General features: G+C 31.3%; 1 protein-coding gene across 1 annotated transcript in view; it reads left to right on the forward strand.

Annotated features, from left to right (window-relative positions):
* LOC117166986 (extracellular sulfatase SULF-1 homolog) overlaps positions 1–14,591 on the forward strand; it is a 554,052-nt gene that overhangs the window by 423,249 nt on the left and 116,212 nt on the right. The window lies entirely within an intron of this gene.

The raw sequence follows: 14,591 nt of genomic DNA on the forward strand, positions 1-14,591 counted from the left end.
GGAGTATTGTGTGGAAGGGATAGAGATTTTTCAGATTGATCCAGAATTCTCGTGCTATTTAAGTAAATAACACGTTCGTTCCGCAACACTGCTCCGACCCAGATTGCTAATCAATCTCTCTAGCAATCACCCCAAGCGAAGAACCTCACGAAGTCGTTATGTAAGGTTCCCCGCTACTGACACTAGTTTTATTAACTATTTGCCGCCATAATTTCCTGTCCTGGCATATTTCTCTAGCTTCTTTTGTGTCCATGCATTTTTTCATGCAGGCTCTCGTGTTTCTGTGACTTCTTATGTCTCGCTACCGTGTAGTACAGTCGGTACAAATATAGAATTATGTATTGCCATTTTAGCTTTATTTGATATATTTTTACTTCTGATAAGGGGACCTGCTCTACCAATAATCTTCTTACCTTCATTTATTCGTCTATCTAATTCCTCATCTATCTTCCCGTCCCTACTAAATAAGCTACCAAGGTATACGAACTTATCAACTTGTTCAATTCTCTCATCATTTAATAAAATATTGCATAGTGTTTTCTCACTCTTTCCTTCGAACACCATAGTTTTTGTTTTATTTGCGTTAATTTTGTGGCCCATGCTATTCATGCTTGCATCTAGTTTAATACAACATTCTTTGTATATATTATTATTTGTTTCGAAATAATCAAAAAGATGTAATTATAAAGCAGTTATGAACATTTTTCGTCGATTTTATCGCTTTCACTCCGGCAGGTGTTTTGTTTCAACTTTTGTAAAATGATGATAAACTGTAGAAAATGCAATTAAAAATTTCGTCATTTTCTGGTACAATTTTGGAATTTTGGAATATATTGAATATGAAAATTCTGAAACATGTATCCGGACAATTTTACATTTTTAATAAAAGAAGTTTTCTGCCATTATACATAACATAAAATTACGTAACTTTTTTCGTGGGTGAAGGTAAATTTACTAAAAATCTTTCCAAATGATTCGGGACAATATGAAAGTGGTTACTTTGTATTTTTATTGTATCTTTAAATCCGATTTTTGGATATTTAAATCTTTGAAATAGAAATCTGTTTTCATATAGTAATCAGTAAACTGCACCTTCAAGCATCAGAAAAAATGATATAATTGTAAATGTAATAGCTAATATGTGATTACATGTTCTGAAAATAAATAATCAATGTATGTCACGTGATTGAAAATAATTTAAATTCAATCATTATGTAATTTAGTATTGTGAACAAAATTAATCGGCTAATAATTAATTAAATACTTCACAACATAAAAAACCTTGAAAAATTATTTTCATTGAAGCAAGAAAATTATTTATAGTTTATATATATATTTTAATGACTTTGTATTTTTGTAAGTTTGAAAAGATTTAAAAAATTTAAACAGTTAAAGATTAAAAAAGCACATTCTTGTTCAAGATTTTAAACCAAAACTTTTGAAGCTTTAAAGAATTTTAAAAGGTTTCAAGTGAATAAACAAATTTTCTTTGAATTCTTAGGAAAATTTGAAGGAAATTTGTTTACATTTTAAATAATGTTTTGAAATTTAACAAAAAATTCGCGTCAGCTAAAAATACTTTTAAGAATTTAAGAGGTTTTCAATACATTTCAAATGTTTTAAACCTTGTGAGCATTTTCAAAAATTTGTCAACTATGTCTTATTTCTCCTCAACTTCAAAAAGTTCTAAATATCTTTGGAAAAGGCTCGAATTTTTCGAATTATTTGTAAAATCATGTAAAAAAATTTTTTTTAATCTTCTATATTGGTGGCGACATCATTTTTCAATAATAATAAAACATTATTTTATGCTTATACCGAATAAATTGAAAATAATGTCTAAGAATTATTTACCAATTAGAATAACAAAGAAAGAGTTAACCAAAGCCATGTTTATAAAAACTTAAATTGTTATGTTAATCATATTATTAACTAATAACCCGTATCATGTGTAAAAGTATTGTCTGAATAATTAACTGAAGAGAGACACCATCGTATGCCTAAATGTCTTAAGCAACTGTAATCTAACTGTATTAATTTTTACGCGACAACATAAATTACTATAAATTAGAGTTGAAATAGATCCGGACTGTAAGGAACGACAGCAATATATAACATAATGTAAATCGAATGAAGTATGTTTCCAAAAATTAATATGATAGGCTCATTACAGTTATAGGACAAAGGAAAAAGAACGAAAATATTTGCGCGTACTAGAATCGCGCCAGCGGTTAACCACCCTCCCAAACTGAAACCTGAGTTGCGCCAGAAAAAGAAGGTGTAAAAGTAGGTAGGTTTCAGATAGCATGAATTGCGCTAGGGCTTTCTTCAGGTGCTCCTCCCATGAAAATGGGACAATGGACAAAAAGTCTTGAAATACTCCTCCCATAAAAAACAACGTGTGATTGAAACCGACAAATGTGTTTTCTGTTTCAATACTATGTTCTAGCTAGAATGTAAAAGTGAAATATATTTCTTATATTTCTGCATTAAACATATAATTATTAACATTATTTGAAGATGTATGTGGTAAGGATGCGAAAAGGGTGCATTGGAGAATCGTCATGTAAAAATAGTCCTTGTTTTAAAAAAATCAGAATTTCAGTTTCAGTTAAAGAGCAGTGACAAAGAATGGTAAGTTCTGTTTTTCAAAACTATTATTTGAATGCAAATAATGCAACGAAAATATATCAAACATATTTTGTCAAAAGGACTGAATCACAGTTATGAAATATACTGTTTAATAATTATTTTTTAATTATTTTGAAATAATACTTATAATTAAATCTTTTTGATTATTTGGAAACGAATAATAATAATAATATAAATCATATACTTAATTATATAGATTTTAATATAATTATACAAATATATAAATATTATAAATATAAAAACGTTATTCATATTAATTAATTTGGTACCAGTAATTGATGAAACTGTTTAACTGGATCGTTAACATTTTGATTAAAGTTCTGTAGACGATCACTCATATTTGATATGCACCCCTGATTAAAAAAAAACAATTTAAAAATGTGTTTATTCACTGGAAACCTTTTAGAATTCTTTTAACGATTTGGTCTGAAATCTTTAACCAAAATCTGCATTTTTTCTATCTTTCAGCGCTTAAAATTCTTTGTCAATCTCTTCATAGATTCTACTGGAATTTACTCGATATATTTTTTTTTATTTTCAATCTTTTCTCTACTCATCTCTTAATCAAATTTGGACTTATTAAGGCGAATAAAATATCGTTGGAGTCGCCAAAAATAGTAGATTTGAAATATAATATTTCTGAATTATTAATTGCAAAATTAATAAAATGTAGATATTGTGTTTTATTTATCATCAATTAAAAAGGACAGGTTCAATTTATTTCAATATTATCCAGGAAAAAGTAGGAGGAGCACTCTATTAGTTGAGTAGGTATTGTATTCTCGTAGCTGGCGCAATTCAGGAAGCGAAAGACGAGGGCCGCCTGGCTAGCAGGTAAAAATCTGACCGCTGGCGCAATACGCGTGCACCGGGATGGTTCACCGCGACCGGAGTTCATGTGCACCCCTGAAGATACATCTGGCGCAATTCATGCTATCATAAAACAGCCTTTTACAACTTTTGCTCTTAGCGCAGTCCCAAACCTTTTCGACTTATACACTAGCCGGAAAAGTGTCCGGACAAGAGAATTTTCATTGGAGATGGAGACAAACTGAAAGTGTGATGAAGTCACGTACAATCTCAAAAATCAAAGTAAAGTATGCTCTACTTTTTAGAATAACACATTAATAAATTTGTGTGATGTTATTCGACTTTGGAACCTATACAAAAATTAAAAGTGCAACATTTACATGTTAAATAGCCGAACTTTAGTTTTTAGGACTTCATTTTTCAGGTAATTGTGAAAATAGATTGATTATTTTCGTGTTTATTTAATTTTTTATGTTGATGCAAAGAGAGAAAAAAGTGTCTATATTTTATTTTCATTTTTTATATCCTAGAGAGAATTTTCCTTATGCTTCCCGTTACTTGAATTCAATGCACATATGTATAAAAATGAAAAATGGTTAACTCGTCAATATAATTGCTATAAACAAATTGTATTAACAAATAATCGACAATAGTGTATATTTGTCTCCAAAATGTATTTCTCGTCTGGGATTGTTCGCTTTCGTTGTTAGGATGATATGTGGCTATTAAAATTTGAGACTAAATGTTATTAGTTAATTATATAAACAAATTATACGAACAAATGTACATCGCATAAATTTATAGACATTTATAAACAATTTATATAAACAAATAACAATTCATGTTGAAAATGAACTGTCTAAATGAAATTTTTTATGCTTAACGAAATATTTTATTCATTAAAAAAAATCAAGCAAAAAAATCTACATTATAGACATGCTTAGGCAGAAAAATCTTTCATTTATCTAGTCTTGTTAAAATCATATTGTGAATGACGTTCTTTGACCAAATTTAGTGATAAAATTAAATTCGTATACTATATGAACAAATGATATAAAAAATATACATTGTACGCGATTATATGCAGAAAAAATTCTTTTTCGTAGTCTTGTTGAATTTATGTTGCAAATTTTCTTTACATAAACTCTTGTCCAACAATAGAATATACGAATTGTATTAATATTTTTAATGAAAAATCCACATTTTAGACATTATAATTAGTATAAGAATCGGAGTGTTTTTTATCCTGAGGCCCTTTGCAAATAATAATAGACAGTAAAAATTTGCCAAAAAACATCATTGTCAATTTAATATCAGTCGCAATAGACGTAAAAATGTTTGTGCTTAAAAATCAAACTTTATCAAAGTACTAATTTTAAGAGTATGTACGTACATATATCGGGGTGGCCATTTTAATCGAATAAAAAATTTCCGTTTTTTATCGGTTCTCAAACATTTTTTGCGGTCAATAAAATTGAAAAATGCTAACTCTACGGCTAAATATTTTTTTTATTGGAAGTAAAAAAAAAATACAAGTTAAAGGATTCGGATTCAATTTCCAAAAATCCAAGTTATACTTTTAAATGCTCTGAATTAAAAATTCAATGAACTTTAAAATGTAAGCATTGGCCCGTACACAGGATCGCCTCTATCGTGCTGAAACCATTCGATGACAGCAGTATCCGAATCCTTATTGTCACTTATTCCTAACGATTTCTTTTTTACATATTCATAGGTTTAAACCTTACTTTCAAAACAAATTCGCACGCTCTCACAGACTTGTACATGCTCTCAGAGATACCATAATTTTATTTAAAATGGGCTGTTTTGAGGCAACTGATTTCACTTGGTCTAAAAGCTTACATATTTTTTTCTTCTAATAAACGCTTAATCTTGTTTTTTTGTTTGTTGCGATTTTCGTAACGAGCATAAACAAAACACTAAGTGACTGAAAGTGAAGTAAAGCGAATGTCCTGCTACGTTTTTGGAACTGACTGAAGTAGACAACACGATTAACGGCAGAAGGTTCTGCCTGCGTTGTTGTGGAGTTCCTCCACTGGCCTAGCAGTGCCACTCCCTCGCCCTCTTAGACCACCTTGCCCTTTAGCACGGACACTTTTTCTGCGCGACTGGAGTGTATTTTGAATGCTATACAGGTTATAATGTACCCTTATTGACATTTCACAGTGCCATCTGGTCAAAGTTTACAGTAAATGGAATAGACAGAAATATTTTGGATGTATTTTACGTGATAATAATATTACAACAATTTACTAATTATATATATAATTAGTAAATTGTTGTAATATTATTATCACGTAAAATACATCCAAAATATTTCTGTCTGTCTATATATATAGGGTGGACACGCTGGGGCTTACATACATGGCGATTTGAATGCTACCCGAATTGCACAACAGCAGGGGAGAAGCCAATATACAGGGGTATTTTCATATTCCGCGCCTTTAAAATTGCATTAGGATCGGCCATTCGGTCAAGTCCGTTCATCTTCGGATCAAGTTTATCATAGTTTCCAAGGTTTCGTTCGAAACTTCAAATGGATACAAGTGTCAAAACAATATAGGTTATGTTACATAGTAATTACAAATAATAAAAGTGTTTAATTAATAATGAAGTGAGACATGTGAACTGAGAAGTAAACGTCAGTTTTCTTCTGTGCCAATAATATTATGGAATGGCCGCTGACAGACAAATACTATAAAATGGTAATAATATTCTGCAATTTTAGTGGGTGAATAGTGAATTGTGTTTAAAGCTTATTTGCGGCATTAAAAAGGTATGTTATAAATAGACAGAATATGCTTTAAATAAAGTGAATAAAATATTACATGCGAAAAGTTTAAATTGACATTACCTACAATTCCTTACAGCGATTTGGGAGAAAAGGTGAATCCGAACATAACCTCGAAATAATTACAGATCAGCCCCCGGCATGTTTATTATACTTTCGATTGATTATTCTTTGCCAAAGAAATATTTTGTGGTTTTATCCCAACACTGAGGATTATCCCAAGACTGAGGATTGATCAGCCTAAAATTAATTCTAATTCAATTTGATGGTCTAGAGGTGTATCAAAAAAATATCTCGAGGTAATTTATCTTGTCTCAATTTTTCTTAATAAAATATTCAGGGATTTTTTGTATTTTAGGAAATGTTTTCTCTGTAACTCATCCTAAAATTTGGTTTAGTCAACCAATAAAATAAATTGTAGACTTGTTGGTGATAGAATTATAGCATTTTCGAAAAATGCTATCTCTGGATCTGATTTCCAAACTGGCATTCAATCAGCCTCGAAAATTAATTATAATCCATTTTGATGGTATAGGTGGAGCAAAAAGATATCGCGAAGAAATTCAACTTGCCTCAATGTTAATCAATAAAATATTTAGAGATTTTTTTGTATTTTAGAAAATGTTTTCTCTAGATTTCATCCTAAAATTTGGTTTAGTAAACCAAAAAAAAAATTAAAGACTCGTCAGTGACAGAATTGTATCAGATAAATCTAGACAAGATATTTTAGACCAGAATTATTGTTCCAATTTTTTTAGAAATTATTCTATTTTTGAAATTGCTATCTCTGGATCTGATTTCCAAACTGGCATTCTATCAGCCTCTAAAATTAATTCTGATTCTTTTCTGTTCCTGACTTTTTTCATATCGTGCGTTTTTTGGCTTAAAATTTTGAATTTTTGTTGATTTAAAAAATTTTGAAAATGCTTTAACTCTGAGAATTTTCTTTTTATCGAAAACAGTCATTAGGATCAATTGTTTGTCTATTTTTATACTATAAATATCCTAAAGGATCGTCAAAATGGTGCTTATTCCCTTTCAGGACGCCTTTATTTAAATCAAACTTCTTTATTCATAGACAATTTTTTTACAATTTTTATAGGTAAAACTATATTATCAATATGATGGCGTTCCACTGCATCGCACGAAAAAAGCGTTCTTGTCGAAAATTGTCACGCTTTTTTTCCTTTACAGGTGATACCAATAATAAATATAGGACAACATCCAACCGAAACGGTGACATCTGAAATAAAATTTACGGAATTGGTCTCTTCATTTTTAACGGCATATTTTGAGCTTAAACGATAACTAAATCAAATACACTAAAATACAATTTCTAGTAGATTTAAATTACACTAAAAGATTTTTATTTTCTGATAAGATACCAATAATGTATGAATTTAATGTTTAGAAATGATAAAATAGATCATTATAGCAAAACTTCTGAAAACATTGGAATACAAATTCTGGCACAGAATATCGCTTCTGCATTTATTTCTGCTACACTAACGATTCTCTAATTTATTTTAGTGGTTGATCAAACCAAATTTTTAGATGAGGTCCAGAGAAAACATTTTCTAAAATACAAAAAAAAACCCTAAATATTTTATTAATTAAAATTCAGGCAAATTAAATTTCTTCAAGATATCTTTTTGACAAACCTATACCATCAAAATGAATTAGAATTAATTATCGAGGCTGATTGAATGCCAGTTTGGAAATCAGATCCTGAGATAGCCATTTCGAAAATAGAATCATTTCTAAAAAAATTTGAATAACATTTCTGGCCTAAAATATCTTGTCTAGCTTTATTTCTGATACAATTCTATCACCAACGAGTCTCTAGTTTATTTTACTGGTTGACTAAACCAAATTTTTAGAAGAGGTCCAGAGAAAAGATATTCAAAAATACAAAAAAAATCCCTAAATATTTTATTAATTACAATTCAGGCAAGTTGAATTTCTTCGAGATATCTTATTGATAAAGCTATCCCACCAAATAAATTAGAATTAATTTTCGAGGCTAATTGAATGCTAGTTTGGAAATCAGATCCAGAAATAGCATTTTTCGAAAATAGGATAATTTCTAAAAAAATTGGAACAACAATTCTGGCCTAAAATATCTTGTTTAGATTTATTTCTGATACAATTCTATCACCAACGAGTCTGTAATTTATTTTATTGGTTGACTAAACTAAATTTTAGAATGAGTTCCAGAGAAAATATTTTCTAAAATACAAAAAAATCCCTGAATATTTTATTAATAGAAATTCAGACAAGATAAATTATCCCCAGATATTTTTTTGATACAAATCTATACCATCAGATTGAATTAGATTTAATTTTAGGCTGATCAATCCCCAGTCTTGGGATAATCCTCAGTGTTGGGATAAAACCACAAAATATTTCTTTGGCAAAGAATAATCAATCGAAAGTATAATAAACATGCCGGGGGCTGATCTGTAATTATTTCGAGGTTATGTTCGGATTCACCTTTTCTCCCAAATCGCTGTAAGGAATTGTAGGTAATGTCAATTTAAACTTTTCGCATGTAATATTTTATTCACTTTATTTAAAGCATATTATGTCTATTTATAACATAACTTTTTTATGCCGCAAATAAGCATTAAACACAATTAACTCTTCGCCCACTAAAATAGCATAATATTAATACCATTTTATAGTTTTTGTCAGTCAGCAGCCATTCCATAATATTATTAGCATAGAAGAAAACTGACGTTTACTTCTCAGTTCATATGTCTCACTTCATTATTAATTAAACACTTTTATTATTTGTAATTACTATGTAACATAACCTATATTTTTTGACACTTGTATCCATTTGAAGTTTCGAGCGAAACCTTGGAAACTATGATAAACTTGATCCGAAGATGCACGGAATTGATCGAATGGCCGATCCTAATGCAATTTTAAAGGCGCGGAATATGAAAATACCCCTGTATATTGGCTTGTCCCCTGCTGTTGTGCAATTCGGGTAGCATTCAAATCGCCAAATCGCCGCTCCCGGCGAAATCCTGCGGTTGTCCTTATGACAAATTTTTAATTATATATATATATATAAGAATGATAATGCATTTATCATACCTTGATGTTTTAAAAATGTCATATAAGGATTTAACAACAGAGTCGATTTCCGTAAAATCGCAATATTCAAAACCATATACCGGATTTTCTATATATTTTCATCATCTGGAATTTTCACAAAACACGAGTTGCTTACCTTAGAACAGGTTTTTTAATAAGAAAATAAACATGTATAATAATTTGTAGGAGACAAAGAGTATTAAAAACATGAAAAATCGTTAAATTTTGCGCTTCCTGACGCCTTTGATTTAGGGATGAAATACAACAGAGCAATAGACACCAGTCAATCCGAAGGCTCTACTCTTCTCGCTCCTCGGTGCTCCTCCTACATATATATGGCTCTTATTATCTGTAGGCTTCTTCACACCTTCTTAAAGGGAGACAGAGGGAGAAATTAAATACATTTAATCGGAAAGTACATAGAAAATAAATATTCATGGTAGTTTTATTAAAAAAATTAGATCATACTTACCAGCGACTTTTTGATTTATAAACCAATAAAAATTAAACTAATAATAATGACTAAATAATTAAAATTATTGATATTCAAAAAATAATAATTATTATTATTAATAATAAAGTATTATATGACAAATTAATAAAAATTTAAATTTTTAGAATCACAATAATAGATTCAGGATAATTTCAAATAAATAAATCAAAATCAAATTAATGAAAATTTACCATTTTTCATGGTTAATTAATAATTGAACAATTATTTATTAATAAATAATTATTAAATTTAAATGACTAAATCATCTATTCATTCACAATTAAATAGTATTTAATTATTTAATAATGAGTCATTGTTAAACATTAAATTAATAAATAATTAAAATTAACAATGATAGTTAAAATAAAATTAATTAAAATTAACATTTGTTCATGATTAATTAATAATTAGATCATTGTTTAATAATAAATAATTATTGAATTATTGATAATTGAATCATATATTTATTCATTCATAATTATTTAATGAATTAATTAATAATTAAAATTAACAATGATAACACAGGCCGACAAATTTTAAAGCCAGAGACCAGACCAAACATTTCCGAAGGATTTTGATGCGCTGAATCCAAATCCGAACTCAAAATTGCTCCTGTACGTCAGGTTTTCAAGATATCCTAACCTAAAAGTGCAAAAAACGCGTTTTTTAGCTGTTTTTGAGGTTATGTAACTGTACAAGAAAAATGTCTACCACAAAGCTAATATGGAATTTGAAAATAATAATCTTCCCCTTTCAAACCTACTTGGATTTATTAGTATATCTTTATTTTTCACCAAAATATTGTAATTTGAAATTTTTTATTTTAGCGTTTTAACCTATTAACGCCGAGGTATTCAGATTTATACAACGCATTCTCTATTGCTGACCGTACGATATTTTTTCTTCAAAATATTATTCCAGGGGTTTTCTAGTGTGCCCTTTCTATTGACGGTGTCAGTTTTTTGTTATAACCCCTAGAAGATCCTGTATGACGGCCACAATTTAGGGCTTTAAAAAAGAACAAAGGATCCCGCACAAAATACCAACAAAAAAGGGTACAGTCGTTTGGAACCAAACTTTGCACATTGATAAAACAATAAAAAATATGGAATCCGTGTCTTTTATTTTCTACGGAAGCCGTTTCCTAGGGGTAGAAACCATCCCTAAAAAGCCACAAGCATGCTAACCCACCTGACTCTGGGAACAATAAGTTTAGTCGCATATTTTTCTTGGAATAATGAAGTTCCATGCCACAAGTGGGTTGACCCACCTAACTGCTAATCCACCTAAACCCAGAAATCACCCCTACCAAATCATGAGCATGCTAACCCACCTAACCCTGGGAGCAGCGAATTTACTCGTTTACATTTCGTGAAATAATTGAATTCCACACTACAAGTGGGCTAACCTTGCAATGAAATTTTTCAATTTAGCGTATTGACCCATTAACGCCGAGATGGTATGCCATTGTCCCTTGAAACTTTTATCTGAGGGGTTTTCGGGGGTTCCTTTTCGATTGGCTCAGTTTTTTGTTATAACTCCTAGAAGAGTGAATATGAAAACATTATGATTCATTTAATATTGTAAATTTACTTAGGATTTTCCAGCTTACTAAGGCAAGATTCAATATTTTCCAGCCAATTAAGGCAAGACTTTAGATTGCCCAGCCAATTATGGCAACCCTTTGGATTTCCCAGCCAATAAAGGCAGGAATTTTTATCGTTCAGCCAGTCAAGACAAGACTTTGAATCGTCCAGCCAGGCAAGACAAGACTTACGATTGCCCAGCCAGTTAAGGCAAGACTTGTGATTGTCCAGCTAAGCAAGGATGTACTTAATATTTTCCAGTCAATTGAGGCAAGACTTTAGATTGTCCATCCAATCAAGAAAAGACTTACAATTGTCCATTCAGTTAAGGCAAGACTTGGGATTGTCCAGTTATTCAAGGAAGTACTTAATATTTTCCAGCCAATCAAGGCAAGACTTTAGATTGCCCAGCCAATCAAGGAAAGACTTTGAATTGCCTAGCCAATGAAGGCAAGACTTTGTATCGCCCAGCCAGTCAAAGCAAGACTTTGAATCGCCCAGTCAGTCAAGGCAAGACTTTGAATCGTCCAGCCAGTGAAGGCAAGACTTATGATTGCCCATTCAGTTAAGGCAAGACTTACGATTGTATGTCCAATGAAGGTGAAACTAATTGCTTGTTTTCTTATGGAAACGTTCGCGCTTCATGTCAAACGATCGTTGAAGAGACTTTCGTTTATGATTAGTAGGGTCATTATCATTTCTTTGCAAATACCAGCAATAGTCGGCCATCATTCTTACATTGCATCGACCTTGATAATGTTGCTCTTGTTGATGAAAGTCTTGATGAAAGCGTTCGCCCGTTTCTTCACTGAATGCTCCAACATATTCTGGGAAATAATCCAAATGAGATTTGAGAAAATGTAATTTAATACTCATGAAACAACCTAATCTTTTAAAATTCTTTTCAATAGATGTCATGGTTTTGATAAAGTCATCATCTTTGATAAGTTTTCTTATATCAGGGCCAACAAAAATACCTTCCTTAACTTTGGCATCACTTGAATGCGGAAATGTAAATCTGATATAATTGATTCTTTCAGTGTAGTTGAGTGACCTACTGGAATTGCAGCGTACTTATTTCCATTATGTAATAGTACTGCTTTCAGACTTTCTGTAGATGAATCTATGAAAAGACGCCCATCCTCTGGCGTATATAAGTTTATTTTATATAAACTAATGAGTCCTTCGATATCATTACAATACACAATCCCACTGTCCATTGAAAAGTACTTAATAAACTTTTCTTCTCTATTTCTGTAAACAGTTACTCTAGTGCCAGGTAACAATAGTTTCCTCTCTTTGAGTCTTGAAGCGCAAAGCTCAGCTTTATCTTTTGGAAGATCAAGGTCACGTATAAAATTGTCTTATCCGTCTTGGTCAAAAAATTTAGGACTTTCATCATCTGATTCTTCCCAAGAAGAATCTTCAGTTGCATTAGGATCGTCAGTATCCATTGATTCGTGAGTTGATCAGTCACTTTTGTTTTCAGAGTGATTTCTAATACCAATCTTGGCTGTTGTAACACTTTTTACATCAGGGTAAACGATCTTCTCCAAATACTTTTTAGAAAAACCTCCTGTTTTGCATAAGCAAAAGTAACAATCAGTATCATGATCGTTGGGCTCACGCCAAACAGGTGGTTGAATAACAGTCTGCGTCTTGGTACTTTCATCTTCCCAATTTGACAAATTTAATCTACAAGCATGACAAATTGACGTTGGTACCCTCGGTTTATTCAAATTTTTCATTGAAGTCCCATAACAGTTGAAGTCTGACGTTTTTATCGAATCATTAATTGATCGACGATATTTCTCCGTTTCATACTTTCCACAAACGTGACAAAACGTATTAACTTTCTTAGCGCAAAGAGTTCTTGAACTCATTTTTTTTCTCATAACGAACAGTAACGTGGAAATGCTAAAACTCACTATATACAAAAATCACGATCGACACGAAATGTAACCGCTAGACAGATTTAAAATACAAAAAGAATTTTATTACCTACGCATCCAACCGTTAGCCCGCCACTCAAACGTGAGCTCAGTGAGCCAGGTAAGGATCGAAGACTGTCTGCGCCGTAGAACGGCGCGCACATACAACGAATGTGAACATTAGAATGCACACAGAGTGCGCAGTAGCATTTCGCGCAGTCCGTCTTCTTTTGTTTTATCAATGTGCGAAGTTTGGTTCCAAACGACTGCACGCTTTTTTGTTGGCATTTTGTACGGGATCCTTTGTTCTTTTTTAAAGCCCTGAATTGTGGCCGCCATATTGCATCTTCTAGGGGTTATAACAAAAAACTGACACCGGCAATAAAAAGGGCAACCTCGAAAACCCCTGAGATAATATTCTGAAGAAAAAATATCGTACCGTCAGCAATAGAGAATGCGTTGTATAAATCTGAACACCTCTGCGTTAATGGGTTAAAACGCTAAAATAAAAAATTTCAAATTACAATATTTTGGTGAAAAATAAAGATATCCTAATCAATTTAAGTAGGTTTGAAAGGGGAATATTAGTATTTTCAAATTCCATATTAGCTTTGTGGTAGACATTTTTCTTGTAGAGTTACATAACCTCAAAAACAGCTAAAAAATGCGTTTTTTGCACTTTTAGGTTAGGATATCTTGAAAACCTGACGTACAGGAGCAATTTTTAGTTCGGATTCGGATTCAGCGCATCAAAATCCTTCGGAAATGTTTGGTCTGCTTTCTGGCTTTTGAATTTTTTCAAATTTTGTCGGCCTGCGTAATTAAAATCAAATGAAGTGAAAATGACCATTTTTCATGATCAATAAATAATGATTAATTATTAAGAGATTCTGCAGTTGCTCTTTATGACAAGTAAGGCTATGAATACAGAAGATTTAGGTAAGGTGGTTGTTGAGGTCTTAGGCGAGCCTCGAGCTTTAACAAAGGAGCAGGTCAAGTTGGCAAAGTGTAGCTGTTGCACTGTTACCGCACTGCCAAGCTGAACCATAGGCGGCACCGTGAGTTCTCTATTTTGAGTAGTAAATTTAGAAAAAACTTTGCAGCAAGTGCGTAATCCTACTAACTAATTTTTTTCAAAACAAAAAAATACAGACTTTCTATTTTCATGTAGCCTACAATATTTTTCAGTCTAATCGTAAGAA

The sequence above is a fragment of the Belonocnema kinseyi genome, chromosome 2, assembly GCF_010883055.1.
Source record: "Belonocnema kinseyi isolate 2016_QV_RU_SX_M_011 chromosome 2, B_treatae_v1, whole genome shotgun sequence".
Taxonomy (NCBI): domain Eukaryota; kingdom Metazoa; phylum Arthropoda; class Insecta; order Hymenoptera; family Cynipidae; genus Belonocnema; species Belonocnema kinseyi.